The sequence below is a fragment of the Ipomoea nil genome, unplaced genomic scaffold (genome assembly GCF_001879475.1).
Source record: "Ipomoea nil cultivar Tokyo-kokei standard unplaced genomic scaffold, Asagao_1.1 scaffold1525, whole genome shotgun sequence".
NCBI lineage: Eukaryota > Viridiplantae > Streptophyta > Magnoliopsida > Solanales > Convolvulaceae > Ipomoea > Ipomoea nil.
The window spans coordinates 279,915-297,548 of NW_017617953.1; the positions used below are offsets into that span (position 1 = coordinate 279,915).

Genomic DNA, 17,634 nt, shown 5'->3' on the forward strand with positions numbered 1-17,634 from the left:
TATTTTAAAATATTGAAGTTCGTTTTAAACTTTTGATTGAAGTACATTAACTATTTAACCAGTTAATGATCTTGTGGACTTTTTAGTGGCATGAAGTGGCTCTCCTAAATAGGACGTCATGAGTTTGAGAGTCTTTGTGATTCAGTTGGTTGAGAAAGTACTTAAAAATAAATATTACATTGTTTCAAAGTAAGTTGTTGGAAAAATCTCTTAAAAAGATAGTAATCCGTTTTTTTCATATACAATAAAATAAAACACATGTTGCTTTGGCCGAGTGGTTAAGGCGTGTGCCTGCTAAGTACATGGGGTTTCCCCGCGAGAGTTCGAATCTCTCAGGCAATGATAGAAGTAAACTTTTTAATTATTTGAAGCAATGCAATTTTCTTTGGTTAATACAAAAACTATTTTGGAATAATGAAATTCATTTTAAATTTTAAATTGAAGGATATGAACTCTTTAACCAGTAAATGATCTTGTGGTATTTTTAGCGGCATGAAGTAGCTCTCCGATATAGGAGGTCATGGGATTGAGCCCCATTTGGGAAATATTGATTATTTGTGATTTGAAAAATGCAATTTTCTTTGGTTAATTCCAAAAAATAAAAAATAAAATCTTGTAACTATTTTAAAATATTGATGTTCGTTTTAAACTTTTTATTGAAATACATTAACTCTTTAACCAGTAAATGATCTTGTGCACTTTTTAGTGGCATGTAGTGGCTCTCCTAAATGGGACGTCATGTGTTTGAGAGTCTTTGTGATTCAGTAGGTTGAGAAAGTACTTAAAAACAAATATTACATTGTATCAAAGTAAGTTGTTGGAAAAAACCTCTTAAAAAGATAATAATCCGTTTTTTTCATATACAATAAAATAACACACATGTTACTTTGGCCGAGTGGTTAAGGCGTGTGCCTGCTAAGTACATGGGGTTTCCCTGCGAGAGTTCAAATCTCTCAGGCAAGGATAGAAGTAAAATTTTTAATTATTTGAAACAATGCAATTTTCTTTAGTTAATACAAATCTATTTTGAAATAATGAAATTCGTTTTAAATTTTTAATAGTAGGATATGAACTCTTTAACCAGTAAATGATCGTGTGGTCTTTTTAGCGGCATGAAGTAGCTCTCCGATATAGGTGGTCATGGGATTGAGCCCCATTTGGGAAGTATTGATTCTTTGTGATTTGGTAGGTTGAGGAAGTAGTTATAAACAAATATTACATTGAAATAGAGTAATTTGTAGAAAAAAAAAAAACAAAAAAAAAATAATGATCCGTTTCGATTTTTCTACAATAAAAGAACACACAAGTTTTTTTAGCCGAGTGGTTAGGGCGTGTGCCTGCTATGTACATGTGGTTTTCCCAACGAGAGTCCAAATCTCTCAAGCAACGACAAAAGTAAATTTTAAATTATTTGAAAAATGAAATTTTCTTTGGTTAATTCCAAAAAATAAAAAATAAAATCTTGTAACTATTTTAAAATATTGAAGTTCGTTTTAAATTTTTATTGAAGCACATTAACTCTTTAACCAGTAAATGATCTTGTGCACTTTTTAGTGGCATGTAGTGGCTCACCTAAATGGGACGTCATGAGTTTGAGAGTCTTTGTGATTCAGTAGGTTGAGAAAGTACTTAAAAACAAATATTACATTGTATCAAAGTAAGTTGTTGGAAATAATCTCTTAAAAAGATAGTAATTCGTTTTTTTCATATACAATAAAATAACACACATGTTACTTTGGTCGAGTGGTTAAGGCGTGTGCCTGCTAAGTACATGGGGTTTCCCCGTGAGAGTTCAAATCTCTCAGGCAATGATAGAAGTAAAATTTTTAATTATTTGAAACAATGCAATTTTCTTTAGTTAATACAAATCTATTTTGAAATAATGAAATTCGTTTTAAATTTTTAATTGTAGGATATGAACTCTTTAACCAGTAAATGATCGTGTGGTCTTTTAAGCGGCATGAAGTAGCTCTCCGATATAGGTGGTCATGGGATTGAGCCCCATTTGGGAAATATTGATTCTTTGTGATTTAGTAGGTTGAGGAAGTAGTTATAAACAAATATTACATTGAAACAGAGTAATTTGTAGAAAAAAAAAACAATAAAAAAAAATAATGATCCGTTTCGATTTTTCTACAATAAAAGAACACACAAGTTTTTTTAGCTGAGTGGTTAGGGCGTGTGCCTGCTAAGTACATGTGGTTTTCCAAACGAGAGTCCAAATCTCTCAAGCAACGACAAAAGTAAATTTTAAATTATTTGAAAAATGCAATTTTCTTTGGTTAATTCCAAAAAATAAAAAATAAAATCTTGTAACTATTTTAAAATATTGAAGTTCGTTTTAAATTTTTATTGAAGCACATTAACTCTTTAACCAGTAAATGATCTTGTGCACTTTTTAGTGGCATGTAGTGGCTCTCCTAAATGGGACGTCATGAGTTTGACAGTCTTTGTGATTCAGTAGGTTGAGAAAGTACTTAAAAACAAATATTACATTGTATCAAAGTAAGTTGTTGGAAATAATCTCTTAAAAAGATATTAATCCGTTTTTTTCATATAGAATAAAATAACACATATGTTGCTTTGGTCGAGTGGTTAAGGCGTGTGCCTGCTAAGTACATGGGGTTTCCCCCCGAGAGTTCGAATCTCTCAGGCAATGATAGAAGTAAACTTTTTAATTATTTGAAGCAATGCAATTTTCTTTGGTTAATACAAAAACTATTTTGAAATAATGAAATTCATTTAAAATTTTAAATTGTAGGATATGAACTCTTTAACCAGTAAATGATCTTGTGGTCTTTTTAGCGGCATGAAGTAGCTCTCCGATATAGGAGGTCATGGGATTGAGCCCCATTTGAGAAATATTGATTATTTGTGATTTGAAAAATGCAATTTTGTTTGGTTAATTCCAAAAAATAAAAAATAAAATCTTGTAACTATTTTAAAATATTGAAGTTCGTTTTAAACTTTTTATTTAAATACATTAACTCTTTAACCAGTAAATGATCTTGTGCACTCTTTAGTGGCATGTAGTGGCTCTCCTAAATGGGACGTCATGAGTTTGAGAGTCTTTGTGATTCAGTAGGTTAAGAAAGTACTTAAAAACAAATATTACATTGTATCAAAGTAAGTTGTTGGAAAAAATCTCTTAAAAAGACAGTAATCCGTTTTTTTCATATACAATAAAGTAACACACATGTTACTTTGGCCGAGTGGTTAAGGCGTGTGCCTGCTAAGTACATGGGGTTTCCCCGTGAGAGTTCGAATCTCTCAGGCAACGATAGAAGTAAAATTTTTAATTATTTGAAACAATGCAATATTCTTTGGTTAATACAAATCTATTTTGAAATAATGAACTTCGTTTTAAATTTTTAATTGTAGGATATGAACTCTTTAACCAGTAAATGATCTTGTGGTCTTTTTAGCGGCATGAAGTAGCTCTCCGATATAGGAGGTCATGGGATTGAGCCCCATTTGGGAAATATTGATTCTTTGTGATTTAGTAGGTTGAGGAAATAGTTATAAACAATTATTACATTGAAACAGAGTAATTTGTGGAAAAAAAAAAAAACTAAAAAAAATAATGATCCGTTTCGATTTTTCTTCCATAAAAGAACACAGAAGTTTTTTTAGTCGAGTGGTTAGTGCGTGTGCCTGCTAAGTACATGCGTTTTCCCAACGAGAGTCCAAATCTCTCAAGCAACGATAAAAGTAAATTTTAAATTATTTGAAACAATGCAATTTTCTTTGGTTAATTCCAAAAAATAAAAAATAAAATCTTGTACCTATTTTAAAATATTGAAGTTCGTTTTAAATTTTTATTGAAGCACATTAACTCTTTAACCAGTAAATGATCTTGTGCTCTTTTTAGTGGCATGTAGTGGCTCTCCTAAATGGGACGTCATGAGTATGAGAGTCTTTGTGATTCAGTAGGTTGAGAAAGTACTTAAAAACAAATATTACATTGTATCAAAGTAAGTTGTTGGAAAAAATCTCTTAAACAGATAGTAATCCGTTTTTTTCATATACAATAAAATAACACACATGTTACTTTGGCCGAGTGGTTAAGGCGTGTGCCTGCTAAGTACATGGGGTTTCCCCGTGAGAGTTCGAATCTCTCAGGCAACGATAGAAGTAAAATTTTTAATTATTTGAAACAATGCAATATTCTTTGGTTAATACAAATCTATTTTGAAATAATGAACTTCGTTTTAAATTTTTAATTGTAGGATATGAACTCTTTAACCAGTAAATGATCTTGTGGTCTTTTTAGCGGCATGAAGTAGCTCTCCGATATAGGAGGTCATGGGATTGAGCCCCATTTGGGAAATATTGATTCTTTGTGATTTAGTAGGTTGAGGAAGTAGTTATAAACAAATATTACATTGAAACAGAGTAATTTGTGGAAAAAAAAAAAACTAAAAAAAATAATGATCCGTTTCGATTTTTCTTCCATAAAAGAACACAGAAGTTTTTTTAGCCGAGTGGTTAGTGCGTGTGCCTGCTAAGTACATGCGTTTTCCCAACGAGAGTCCAAATCTCTCAAGCAACGATAAAAGTAAATTTTAAATTATTTGAAATAATGCAATTTTCTTTGGTTAATTCCAAAAAAATAAAAAATAAAATCTTGTAACTATTTTAAAATATTGAAGTTCGTTTTAAATTTTTATTGAAGCACATTAACTCTTTAACCAGTAAATGATCTTGTGCACTTTTTAGTGGCATGTAGTGGCTCTCCTAAATGGGACGTCATGAGTATGAGAGTCTTTGTGATTCAGTAGGTTGAGAAAGTACTTAAAAACAAATATTACATTGTATCAAAGTAAGTTGTTGGAAATAATCTCTTAAAAAGATATTAATCCGTTTTTTTCATATACAATAAAATAACACACATGTTGCTTTGGCTGAGTGGTTAAGGCGTGTGCCTGCTAAGTACATGGGGTTTCCCTGCGAGAGTTCGAATCTCTCATGCAACGATAGAAGTAAACTTTTTAATTATTTGAAGCAATGCAATTTTCTTTGGTTAATACAAAAACTATTTTGAAATAATGAAATTCATTTAAAATTTTAAATTGTAGGATATGAACTCCTTAACCAGTAAATGATCTTGTGGTCTTTTTAGCGGCATGAAGTAGCTCTCCGATATAGGAGGTCATGGGATAGAGCCCCATTTGGGAAATATTGATTATTTGTGATTTGAAAAATGCAATTTTCTTTGGTTAATTCCAAAAAATAAAAAATAAAATCTTGTAACTATTTTAAAATATTGAAGTTCGTTTTAAACTTTTTATTGAAATACATTAACTCTTTAACCAGTAAATGATCTTGTGCACTTTTTAGTGGCATGTAGTGGCTCTCCTAAATGGGACGTCATGAATTTGAGATTCTTTGTGATTCAGTAGGTTGAGAAAGTACTTAAAAACAAATATTACATTGTATCAAAGTAAGTTGTTGGAAAAAATCTCTTAAAAAGATAGCAATCTGTTTTTTTCATATACAATAAAATAACACACATGTTACTTTGGCCGAGTGGTTAAGGCGTGCGCCTGCTAAGTACATGGGGTTTCCACGTGAGAGTTTAAATCTCTCAGGCAACGATAGAAGTAAAATTTTTAATTATTTGAAACAATGCAATATTCTTTGGTTAATACAAATCTATTTTGAAATAATGAACTTCGTTTTAAATTTTTAATTGTAGGATATGAACTCTTTAACTAGTAAATGATCTTGTGGTCTTTTTAGCGGCATGAAGTAGCTCTCCGATATAGGAGGTCATGGGATTGAGCCCCATTTGGGAAATATTGATTCTTTGTGATTTAGTAGGTTGGGGAAGTAGTTATAAACAAATATTACATTGAAACAGAGTAATTTGTGGAAAAAAAAAACTAAAAAAAATAATGATCTGTTTCGATTTTTCTTCCATAAAAGAACACAGAAGTTTTTTTAGCCGAGTGGTTAGTGCGTGTGCCTGCTAAGTACATGCGTTTTCCCAACGAGAGTCCAAATCTCTCAAGCAACGATAAAAGTAAATTTTAAATTATTTGAAACAATGCAATTTTCTTTGGTTAATTCCAAAAAATAAAAAATAAAATCTTGTAACTATTTTAAAATATTGAAGTTCGTTTTAAATTTTTATTGAAGCACATTAACTCTTTAACCAGTAAATGATCTTGTGCACTTTTTAGTGGCATGTAGTGGCTCCGCTAAATGGGACGTCATGAGTTTGAGAGTCTTTGTGATTCAGTAGGTTGAGAAAGTACATAAAAACAAATATTACATTGTATCAAAGTAAGTTGTTGGAAAAAATCTCTTAAACAGATAGTAATCCGTTTTTTTCATATACAATAAAATAACACACATGTTACTTTGGCCGAGTGGTTAAGGCGTGTGCCTGCTAAGTACATGGGGTTTCCCCGTGAGAGTTCGAATCTCTCAGGCAACGATAGAAGTAAAATTTTTAATTATTTGAAACAATGCAATATTCTTTGGTTAATACAAATCTATTTTGAAATAATGAACTTCGTTTTAAATTTTTAATTGTAGGATATGAACTCTTTAACCAGTAAATGATCTTGTGGTCTTTTTAGCGGCATGAAGTAGCTCTCCGATATAGGAGGTCATGGGATTGAGCCCCATTTGGGAAATATTGATTCTTTGTGATTTAGTAGGTTGAGGAAATAGTTATAAACAAATATTACATTGAAACAGAGTAATTTGTGGAAAAAAAAAAAAAAAACTAAAAAAATTAATGATCCGTTTCGATTTTCTTCCATAAAAGAACACAGAAGTTTTTTTAGCCGAGTGGTTAGTGCGTGTGCCTGCTAAGTACATGCGTTTTCCCAACGAGAGTCCAAATCTCTCAAGCAACGATAAAAGTAAATTTTAAATTATTTGAAATAATGCAATTTTCTTTGGTTAATTCCAAAAAAATAAAAAATAAAATCTTGTAACTATTTTAAAATATTGAAGTTCGTTTTAAATTTTTATTGAAGCACATTAACTCTTTAACCAGTAAATGATCTTGTGCACTTTTTAGTGGCATGTAGTGGCTCCGCTAAATGGGACGTCATGAGTTTGAGAGTCTTTGTGATTCAGTAGGTTGAGAAAGTACTTAAAAACAAATATTACATTGTATCAAAGTAAGTTGTTGGAAATAATCTCTTAAAAAGATATTAATCCGTTTTTTTCATATACAATAAAATAACACACATGTTGCTTTGGCTGAGTGGTTAAGGCGTGTGCCTGCTAAGTACATGGGGTTTCCCTGCGAGAGTTCGAATCTCTCATGCAACGATAGAAGTAAACTTTTTAATTATTTGAAGCAATGCAATTTTCTTTGGTTAATACAAAAACTATTTTGAAATAATGAAATTCATTTAAAATTTTAAATTGTAGGATATGAACTCTTTAACCAGTAAATGATCTTGTGGTCTTTTTAGCGGCATGAAGTAGCTCTCCGATATAGGAGGTCATGGGATAGAGCCCCATTTGGGAAATATTGATTATTTGTGATTTGAAAAATGCAATTTTCTTTGGTTAATTCCAAAAAATAAAAAATAAAATCTTGTAACTATTTTAAAATATTGAAGTTCGTTTTAAACTTTTTATTGAAATATATTAACTCTTTAACCAGTAAATGATCTTGTGCACTTTTTAGTGGCATGTAGTGGCTCTCCTAAATGGGACGTCATGAATTTGAGATTCTTTGTGATTCAGTAGGTTGAGAAAGTACTTAAAAACAAATATTACATTGTATCAAAGTAAGTTGTTGGAAAAAAATCTCTTAAAAAGATAGCAATCTGTTTTTTTCATATACAATAAAATAACACACATGTTACTTTGGCCGAGTGGTTAAGGCGTGCGCCTGCTAAGTACATGGGGTTTCCACGTGAGAGTTTAAATCTCTCAGGCAACGATAGATGTAAAATTTTTAATTATTTGAAACAATGCAATATTCTTTGGTTAATACAAATCTATTTTGAAATAATGAACTTCGTTTTAAATTTTTAATTGTAGGATATGAACTCTTTAACTAGTAAATGATCTTGTGGTCTTTTTAGCGGCATGAAGTAGCTCTCCGATATAGGAGGTCATGGGATTGAGCCCCATTTGGGAAATATTGATTCTTTGTGATTTAGTAGGTTGAGGAAGTAGTTATAAACAAATATTACATTGAAACAGAGTAATTTGTGGAAAAAAAAAAACTAAAAAAAATAATGATCTGTTTCGATTTTTCTTCCATAAAAGAACACAGAAGTTTTTTTAGCCGAGTGTTTAGTGCGTGTGCCTGCTAAGTACATGCGTTTTCCCAACGAGAGTCCAAATCTCTCAAGCAACGATAAAAGTAAATTTTAAATTATTTGAAATAATGCAATTTTCTTTGGTTAATTCCAAAAAAATAAAAAATAAAATCTTGTAACTATTTTAAAATATTGAAGTTCGTTTTAAATTTTTATTGAAGCACATTAACTCTTTAACCAGTAAATGATCTTGTGCACTTTTTAGTGGCATGTAGTGGCTCTCCTAAATGGGACGTCATGAGTATGAGAGTCTTTGTGATTCAGTAGGTTGAGAAAGTACTTAAAAACAAATATTACATTGTATCAAAGTAAGTTGTTGGAAATAATCTCTTAAAAAGATATTAATCCGTTTTTTTCATATACAATAAAATAACACACATGTTGCTTTGGCTGAGTGGTTAAGGCGTGTGCCTGCTAAGTACATGGGGTTTCCCTGCGAGAGTTCGAATCTCTCATGCAACGATAGAAGTAAACTTTTTAATTATTTGAAGCAATGCAATTTTCTTTGGTTAATACAAAAACTATTTTGAAATAATGAAATTCATTTAAAATTTTAAATTGTAGGATATGAACTCTTTAACCAGTAAATGATCTTGTGGTCTTTTTAGCGGCATGAAGTAGCTCTCCGATATAGGAGGTCATGGGATAGAGCCCCATTTGGGAAATATTGATTATTTGTGATTTGAAAAATGCAATTTTCTTTGGTTAATTCCAAAAAATAAAAAATAAAATCTTGTAACTATTTTAAAATATTGAAGTTCGTTTTAAACTTTTTATTGAAATACATTAACTCTTTAACCAGTAAATGATCTTGTGCACTTTTTAGTGGCATGTAGTGGCTCTCCTAAATGGGACGTCATGAATTTGAGATTCTTTGTGATTCAGTAGGTTGAGAAAGTACTTAAAAACAAATATTACATTGTATCAAAGTAAGTTGTTGGAAAAAATCTCTTAAAAAGATAGCAATCTGTTTTTTTCATATACAATAAAATAACACACATGTTACTTTGGCCGAGTGGTTAAGGCGTGCGCCTGCTAAGTACATGGGGTTTCCACGTGAGAGTTTAAATCTCTCAGGCAACGATAGAAGTAAAATTTTTAATTATTTGAAACAATGCAATATTCTTTGGTTAATACAAATCTATTTTGAAATAATGAACTTCGTTTTAAATTTTTAATTGTAGGATATGAACTCTTTAACTAGTAAATGATCTTGTGGTCTTTTTAGCAGCATGAAGTAGCTCTCCGATATAGGAGGTCATGGGATTGAGCCCCATTTGGGAAATATTGATTCTTTGTGATTTAGTAGGTTGAGGAAGTAGTTATAAACAAATATTACATTGAAACAGAGTAATTTGTGGAAAAAAAAAAACTAAAAAAAATAATGATCTGTTTCGATTTTTCTTCCATAAAAGAACACAGAAGTTTTTTTAGCCGAGTGGTTAGTGCGTGTGCCTGCTAAGTACATGCGTTTTCCCAACGAGAGTCCATATCTCTCAAGCAACGATAAAAGTAAATTTTAAATTATTTGAAACAATGCAATTTTCTTTGGTTAATTCCAAAAAATAAAAAATAAAATCTTGTAACTATTTTAAAATATTGAAGTTCGTTTTAAATTTTTATTGAAGCACATTAACTCTTTAACCAGTAAATGATCTTGTGCACTTTTTAGTGGCATGTAGTGGCTCCGCTAAATGGGACGTCATGAGTTTGAGAGTCTTTGTGATTCAGTAGGTTGAGAAAGTACTTAAAAACAAATATTACATTGTATCAAAGTAAGTTGTTGGAAAAAATCTCTTAAACAGATAGTAATCCGTTTTTTTCATATACAATAAAATAACACACATGTTACTTTGGCCGAGTGGTTAAGGCGTGTGCCTGCTAAGTACATGGGGTTTCCCCGTGAGAGTTCGAATCTCTCAGGCAACGATAGAAGTAAAATTTTTAATTATTTGAAACAATGCAATATTCTTTGGTTAATACAAATCTATTTTGAAATAATGAACTTCGTTTTAAATTTTTAATTGTAGGATATGAACTCTTTAACCAGTAAATGATCTTGTGGTCTTTTTAGCGGCATGAAGTAGCTCTCCGATATAGGAGGTCATGGGATTGAGCCCCATTTGGGAAATATTGATTCTTTGTGATTTAGTAGGTTGAGGAAATAGTTATAAACAAATATTACATTGAAACAGAGTAATTTGTGGAAAAAAAAAAACTAAAAAAAATAATGATCCGTTTCGATTTTCTTCCATAAAAGAACACAGAAGTTTTTTTAGTCGAGTGGTTAGTGCGTGTGCCTGCTAAGTACATGCGTTTTCCCAACGAGAGTCCAAATCTCTCAAGCAACGATAAAAGTAAATTTTAAATTATTTGAAACAATGCAATTTTATTTGGTTAATTCCAAAAAATAAAAAATAAAATCTTGTAACTATTTTAAAATATTGAAGTTCGTTTTAAATTTTTATTGAAGCACATTAACTCTTTAACCAGTAAATGATCTTGTGCACTTTTTAGTGGCATGTAGTGGCTCTCCTAAATGGGACGTCATGAGTATGAGAGTCTTTGTGATTCAGTAGGTTGAGAAAGTACTTAAAAACAAATATTACATTGTATCAAAGTAAGTTGTTGGAAATAATCTCTTAAAAAGATATTAATCCGTTTTTTTCATATACAATAAAATAACACACATGTTGCTTTGGCCGAGTGGTTAAGGCGTGTGCCTGCTAAGTACATGGGGTTTCCCCGCGAGAGTTCGAATCTCTCATGCAACGATAGAAGTAAACTTTTTAATTATTTGAAGCAATGCAATTTTCTTTGGTTAATACAAAAACTATTTTGAAATAATGAAATTCATTTAAAATTTTAAATTGTAGGATATGAACTCTTTAACCAGTAAATGATCTTGTGGTCTTTTTAGCGGCATGAAGTAGCTCTCCGATATAGGAGGTCATGGGATAGAGCCCCATTTGGGAAATATTGATTATTTGTGATTTGAAAAATGCAATTTTCTTTGGTTAATTCCAAAAAATAAAAAATAAAATCTTGTAACTATTTTAAAATATTGACGTTCGTTTTAAACTTTTTATTGAAATACATTAACTCTTTAACCAGTAAATGATCTTGTGCACTTTTTAGTGGCATGTAGTGGCTCTCCTAAATGGGACGTCATGAGTTTGAGATTCTTTGTGATTCAGTAGGTTGAGAAAGTACTTAAAAACAAATATTACATTGTATCAAAGTAAGTTGTTGGAAAAAATCTCTTAAAAAGATAGCAATCTGTTTTTTTCATATACAATAAAATAACACACATGTTACTTTGGCCGAGTGGTTAAGGCGTGCGCCTGCTAAGTACATGGGGTTTCCACGTGAGAGTTTAAATCTCTCAGGCAACGATAGAAGTAAAATTTTTAATTATTTGAAACAATGCAATATTCTTTGGTTAATACAAATCTATTTTGAAATAATGAACTTCATTTTAAATTTTTAATTGTAGGATATGAACTCTTTAACCAGTAAATGATCTTGTGGTCTTTTTAGCGGCATGAAGTAGCTCTCCGATATAGGAGGTCATGGGATTGAGCCCCATTTGGGAAATATTGATTCTTTGTGATTTAGTAGGTTGAGGAAGTAGTTATAAACAAATATTACATAGAAACAGAGTAATTTGTGGATAAAAAAAAAACTAAAAAAAATAATGATCCGTTTCGATTTTTCTTCCATAAAAGAACACAGAAGTTTTTTTAGCCGAGTGGTTAGTGCGTGTGCCTGCTAAGTACATGCGTTTTCCCAACGAGAGTCCAAATCTCTCAAGCAACGATAAAAGTAAATTTTAAATTATTTGAAAAATGCAATTTTCTTTGGTTAATTCCAAAAAATAAAAAAAATATTGTAACTATTTTAAAATATTGAAGTTCGTTTTAAACTTTTGATTGAAGTACATTAACTCTTTAACCAGTTAATGATCTTGTGGACTTTTTAGTGGCATCAAGTGGCTCTCCTAAATGGGACGTCATGAGTTTGAGAGTCTTTGTGATTCAGTAGGTTGAGAAAGTACTTAAAAACAAATATTACATTGTATCAAAGTAAGTTGTTGGAAAAAATCTCTTAAACAGATAGTAATCCGTTTTTTTCATATACAATAAAATAACACACGTGTTACTTTGGCCGAGTGGTTAAGGCGTGTGCCTGCTAAGTACATGGGGTTTCCCTGTGAGAGTTCGAATCTCTCAGGCAACGATAGAAGTAAAATTTTTAATTATTTGAAACAATGCAATATTCTTTGGTTAATACAAATCTATTTTGAAATAATGAACTTCGTTTTAAATTTTTAATTGTAGGATATGAACTCTTTAACCAGTAAATGATCTTGTGGTCTTTTTAGCGGCATGAAGTAGCTCTCCGATATAGGAGGTCATGGGATTGAGCCCCATTTGGGAAATATTGATTCTTTGTGATTTAGTAGGTTGAGGAAATAGTTATAAACAAATATTACATTGAAACCGAGTAATTTGTGGAAAAAAAAAAACAAAAAAAAAATAATGATCCGTTTCGATTTTTCTTCCATAAAAGAACACAGAAGTTTTTTTAGCCGAGTGGTTAGTGCGTGTGTCTGCTAAGTACATGCGTTTTCCCAACGAGAGTCCAAATCTCTCAAGCAACGATAAAAGTAAATTTTAAATTATTTGAAGCAATGCAATTTTCTTTGGTTAATTCCAAAAAATAAAAAATAAAATCTTGTAACTATTTTAAAATATTGAAGTTCGTTTTAATTTTTTATTGAAGCACATTAACTCTTTAACCAGTAAATGATCTTGTGCACTTTTTATTCGCATGTAGTGGCTCTGCTAAATGGGACGTCATGAGTTTGAGAGTCTTTGTGATTCAGTAGGTTGAGAAAGTACTTAAAAACAAATATTACATTGTATCAAAGTAAGTTGTTGGAAAAAATCTCTTAAACAGATAGTAATCCGTTTTTTTCATATACAATAAAATAACACACATGTTACTTTGGCCGAGTGGTTAAGGCGTGTGCCTGCTAAGTACATGGGGTTTCCCTGTGAGAGTTTGAATCTCTCAGGCAACGATAAAAGTAAAATTTTTAATTATTTGAAACAATGCAATATTCTTTGGTTAATACAAATCTATTTTGAAATAATGAACTTCGTTTTAAATTTTTAATTGTAGGATATGAACTCTTTAACCAGTAAATGATCTTGTGGTCTTTTTAGCGGCATGAAGTAGCTCTCCGATATAGGAGGTCATGGGATTGAGCCCCATTTGGGAAATATTGATTCTTTGTGATTTAGTAGGTTGAGGAAATAGTTATAAACAAATATTACATTGAAACAGAGTAATTTGTGGAAAAAAAAAAAAACAAAAAAAAATAATGATCCGTTTCGATTTTTCTTCCATAAAAGAACACAGAAGTTTTTTTAGCCGAGTGGTTAGTGCGTGTGTCTGCTAAGTACATGCGTTTTCCCAACGAGAGTCCAAATCTCTCAAGCAACGATAAAAGTAAATTTTAAATTATTTGAAACAATGCAATTTTCTTTGGTTAATTCCAAAAAATAAAAAATAAAATCTTGTAACTATTTTAAAATATTGAAGTTCGTTTTAAATTTTTATTGAAGCACATTAACTCTTTAACCAGTAAATGATCTTGTGCACTTTTTATTCGCATGTAGTGGCTCTGCTAAATGGGACGTCATGAGTTTGAGAGTCTTTGTGATTCAGTAGGTTGAGAAAGTACTTAAAAACAAATATTACATTGTATCAAAGTAAGTTGTTGGAAATAATCTCTTAAAAAGATATTAATCCGTTTTTTTCATATACAATAAAATAACACACATGTTGCTTTGGCTGAGTGGTTAAGGCGTGTGCCTGCTAAGTACATGGGGTTTCCCTGCGAGAGTTCGAATCTCTCATGCAACGATAGAAGTAAACTTTTTAATTATTTGAAGCAATGCAATTTTCTTTGGTTAATACAAAAACTATTTTGAAATAATGAAATTCATTTAAAATTTTAAATTGTAGGATATGAACTCTTTAACCAGTAAATGATCTTGTGGTCTTTTTAGCGGCATGAAGTAGCTCTCCGATATAGGAGGTCATGGGATAGAGCCCCATTTGGGAAATATTGATTATTTGTGATTTGAAAAATGCAATTTTCTTTGGTTAATTCCAAAAAATAAAAAATAAAATCTTGTAACTATTTTAAAATATTGAAGTTCGTTTTAAACTTTTTATTGAAATACATTAACTCTTTAACCAGTAAATGATCTTGTGCACTTTTTAGTGGCATGTAGTGGCTCTCCTAATTGGGACGTCATGAATTTGAGATTCTTTGTGATTCAGTAGGTTGAGAAAGTACTTAAAAACAAATATTACATTGTATCAAAGTAAGTTGTTGGAAAAAATCTCTTAAAAAGATAGCAATCTGTTTTTTTCATATACAATAAAATAACACACATGTTACTTTGGCCGAGTGGTTAAGGCGTGCGCCTGCTAAGTACATGGGGTTTCCACGTGAGAGTTTAAATCTCTCAGGCAACGATAGAAGTAAAATTTTTAATTATTTGAAACAATGCAATATTCTTTGGTTAATACAAATCTATTTTGAAATAATGAACTTCGTTTTAAATTTTTAATTGTAGGATATGAACTCTTTAACTAGTAAATGATCTTGTGGTCTTTTTAGCGGCATGAAGTAGCTCTCCGATATAGGAGGTCATGGGATTGAGCCCCATTTGGGAAATATTGATTCTTTGTGATTTAGTAGGTTGAGGAAGTAGTTATAAACAAATATTACATTGAAACAGAGTAATTTGTGGAAAAAAAAAAACTAAAAAAAATAATGATCTGTTTCGATTTTTCTTCCATAAAAGAACACAGAAGTTTTTTTAGCCGAGTGGTTAGTGCGTGTGCCTGCTAAGTACATGCGTTTTCCCAACGAGAGTCCATATCTCTCAAGCAACGATAAAAGTAAATTTTAAATTATTTGAAACAATGCAATTTTCTTTGGTTAATTCCAAAAAATAAAAAATAAAATCTTGTAACTATTTTAAAATATTGAAGTTCGTTTTAAATTTTTATTGAAGCACATTAACTCTTTAACCAGTAAATGATCTTGTGCACTTTTTAGTGGCATGTAGTGGCTCCGCTAAATGGGACGTCATGAGTTTGAGAGTCTTTGTGATTCAGTAGGTTGAGAAAGTACTTAAAAACAAATATTACATTGTATCAAAGTAAGTTGTTGGAAAAAATCTCTTAAACAGATAGTAATCCGTTTTTTTCATATACAATAAAATAACACACATGTTACTTTGGCCGAGTGGTTAAGGCGTGTGCCTGCTAAGTACATGGGGTTTCCCCGTGAGAGTTCGAATCTCTCAGGCAACGATAGAAGTAAAATTTTTAATTATTTGAAACAATGCAATATTCTTTGGTTAATACAAATCTATTTTGAAATAATGAACTTCGTTTTAAATTTTTAATTGTAGGATATGAACTCTTTAACCAGTAAATGATCTTGTGGTCTTTTTAGCGGCATGAAGTAGCTCTCCGATATAGGAGGTCATGGGATTGAGCCCCATTTGGGAAATATTGATTCTTTGTGATTTAGTAGGTTGAGGAAATAGTTATAAACAAATATTACATTGAAACAGAGTAATTTGTGGAAAAAAAAAAAACTAAAAAAAATAATGATCCGTTTCGATTTTCTTCCATAAAAGAACACAGAAGTTTTTTTAGTCGAGTGGTTAGTGCGTGTGCCTGCTAAGTACATGCGTTTTCCCAACGAGAGTCCAAATCTCTCAAGCAACGATAAAAGTAAATTTTAAATTATTTGAAACAATGCAATTTTATTTGGTTAATTCCAAAAAATAAAAAATAAAATCTTGTAACTATTTTAAAATATTGAAGTTCGTTTTAAATTTTTATTGAAGCACATTAACTCTTTAACCAGTAAATGATCTTGTGCACTTTTTAGTGGCATGTAGTGGCTCTCCTAAATGGGACGTCATGAGTATGAGAGTCTTTGTGATTCAGTAGGTTGAGAAAGTACTTAAAAACAAATATTACATTGTATCAAAGTAAGTTGTTGGAAATAATCTCTTAAAAAGATATTAATCCGTTTTTTTCATATACAATAAAATAACACACATGTTGCTTTGGCCGAGTGGTTAAGGCGTGTGCCTGCTAAGTACATGGGGTTTCCCCGCGAGAGTTCGAATCTCTCATGCAACGATAGAAGTAAACTTTTTAATTATTTGAAGCAATGCAATTTTCTTTGGTTAATACAAAAACTATTTTGAAATAATGAAATTCATTTAAAATTTTAAATTGTAGGATATGAACTCTTTAACCAGTAAATGATCTTGTGGTCTTTTTAGCGGCATGAAGTAGCTCTCCGATATAGGAGGTCATGGGATAGAGCCCCATTTGGGAAATATTGATTATTTGTGATTTGAAAAATGCAATTTTCTTTGGTTAATTCCAAAAAATAAAAAATAAAATCTTGTAACTATTTTAAAATATTGACGTTCGTTTTAAACTTTTTATTGAAATACATTAACTCTTTAACCAGTAAATGATCTTGTGCACTTTTTAGTGGCATGTAGTGGCTCTCCTAAATGGGACGTCATGAGTTTGAGATTCTTTGTGATTCAGTAGGTTGAGAAAGTACTTAAAAACAAATATTACATTGTATCAAAGTAAGTTGTTGGAAAAAATCTCTTAAAAAGATAGCAATCTGTTTTTTTCATATACAATAAAATAACACACATGTTACTTTGGCCGAGTGGTTAAGGCGTGCGCCTGCTAAGTACATGGGGTTTCCACGTGAGAGTTTAAATCTCTCAGGCAACGATAGAAGTAAAATTTTTAATTATTTGAAACAATGCAATATTCTTTGGTTAATACAAATCTATTTTGAAATAATGAACTTCATTTTAAATTTTTAATTGTAGGATATGAACTCTTTAACCAGTAAATGATCTTGTGGTCTTTTTAGCGGCATGAAGTAGCTCTCCGATATAGGAGGTCATGGGATTGAGCCCCATTTGGGAAATATTGATTCTTTGTGATTTAGTAGGTTGAGGAAGTAGTTATAAACAAATATTACATTGAAACAGAGTAATTTGTGGATAAAAAAAAAACTAAAAAAAATAATGATCCGTTTCGATTTTTCTTCCATAAAAGAACACAGAAGTTTTTTTAGCCGAGTGGTTAGTGCGTGTGCCTGCTAAGTACATGCGTTTTCCCAACGAGAGTCCAAATCTCTCAAGCAACGATAAAAGTAAATTTTAAATTATTTGAAAAATGCAATTTTCTT

General features: G+C 30.9%; 17 non-coding genes across 17 annotated transcripts; all 17 read left to right on the forward strand.

Annotated features, from left to right (window-relative positions):
* Positions 1-260: 260 nt before the first annotated feature.
* TRNAS-GCU lies at positions 261-342 on the forward strand. The gene has a single exon. It is a non-coding gene; the product is annotated as a tRNA-Ser (tRNA).
* A 539-nt stretch (positions 343-881) lies between these two features.
* On the forward strand, positions 882-963 carry TRNAS-GCU. Its single transcript has one exon. It is a non-coding gene; the product is annotated as a tRNA-Ser (tRNA).
* A 766-nt stretch (positions 964-1,729) lies between these two features.
* On the forward strand, positions 1,730-1,811 carry TRNAS-GCU. The gene has a single exon. It is a non-coding gene; the product is annotated as a tRNA-Ser (tRNA).
* Positions 1,812-2,577: 766 nt separating this feature from the next.
* On the forward strand, positions 2,578-2,659 carry TRNAS-GCU. Its single transcript has one exon. It is a non-coding gene; the product is annotated as a tRNA-Ser (tRNA).
* A 539-nt stretch (positions 2,660-3,198) lies between these two features.
* Positions 3,199-3,280, forward strand: TRNAS-GCU. Its single transcript has one exon. It is a non-coding gene; the product is annotated as a tRNA-Ser (tRNA).
* A 766-nt stretch (positions 3,281-4,046) lies between these two features.
* TRNAS-GCU lies at positions 4,047-4,128 on the forward strand. The gene has a single exon. It is a non-coding gene; the product is annotated as a tRNA-Ser (tRNA).
* A 766-nt stretch (positions 4,129-4,894) lies between these two features.
* On the forward strand, positions 4,895-4,976 carry TRNAS-GCU. The gene has a single exon. It is a non-coding gene; the product is annotated as a tRNA-Ser (tRNA).
* A 1,384-nt stretch (positions 4,977-6,360) lies between these two features.
* TRNAS-GCU lies at positions 6,361-6,442 on the forward strand. Its single transcript has one exon. It is a non-coding gene; the product is annotated as a tRNA-Ser (tRNA).
* Positions 6,443-7,211: 769 nt separating this feature from the next.
* TRNAS-GCU lies at positions 7,212-7,293 on the forward strand. The gene has a single exon. It is a non-coding gene; the product is annotated as a tRNA-Ser (tRNA).
* A 1,387-nt stretch (positions 7,294-8,680) lies between these two features.
* Positions 8,681-8,762, forward strand: TRNAS-GCU. The gene has a single exon. It is a non-coding gene; the product is annotated as a tRNA-Ser (tRNA).
* A 1,385-nt stretch (positions 8,763-10,147) lies between these two features.
* Positions 10,148-10,229, forward strand: TRNAS-GCU. Its single transcript has one exon. It is a non-coding gene; the product is annotated as a tRNA-Ser (tRNA).
* A 763-nt stretch (positions 10,230-10,992) lies between these two features.
* Positions 10,993-11,074, forward strand: TRNAS-GCU. Its single transcript has one exon. It is a non-coding gene; the product is annotated as a tRNA-Ser (tRNA).
* Positions 11,075-12,457: 1,383 nt separating this feature from the next.
* TRNAS-GCU lies at positions 12,458-12,539 on the forward strand. Its single transcript has one exon. It is a non-coding gene; the product is annotated as a tRNA-Ser (tRNA).
* Positions 12,540-13,304: 765 nt separating this feature from the next.
* On the forward strand, positions 13,305-13,386 carry TRNAS-GCU. Its single transcript has one exon. It is a non-coding gene; the product is annotated as a tRNA-Ser (tRNA).
* Positions 13,387-14,152: 766 nt separating this feature from the next.
* On the forward strand, positions 14,153-14,234 carry TRNAS-GCU. The gene has a single exon. It is a non-coding gene; the product is annotated as a tRNA-Ser (tRNA).
* Positions 14,235-15,619: 1,385 nt separating this feature from the next.
* TRNAS-GCU lies at positions 15,620-15,701 on the forward strand. The gene has a single exon. It is a non-coding gene; the product is annotated as a tRNA-Ser (tRNA).
* A 764-nt stretch (positions 15,702-16,465) lies between these two features.
* On the forward strand, positions 16,466-16,547 carry TRNAS-GCU. The gene has a single exon. It is a non-coding gene; the product is annotated as a tRNA-Ser (tRNA).
* Positions 16,548-17,634: the final 1,087 nt, after the last annotated feature.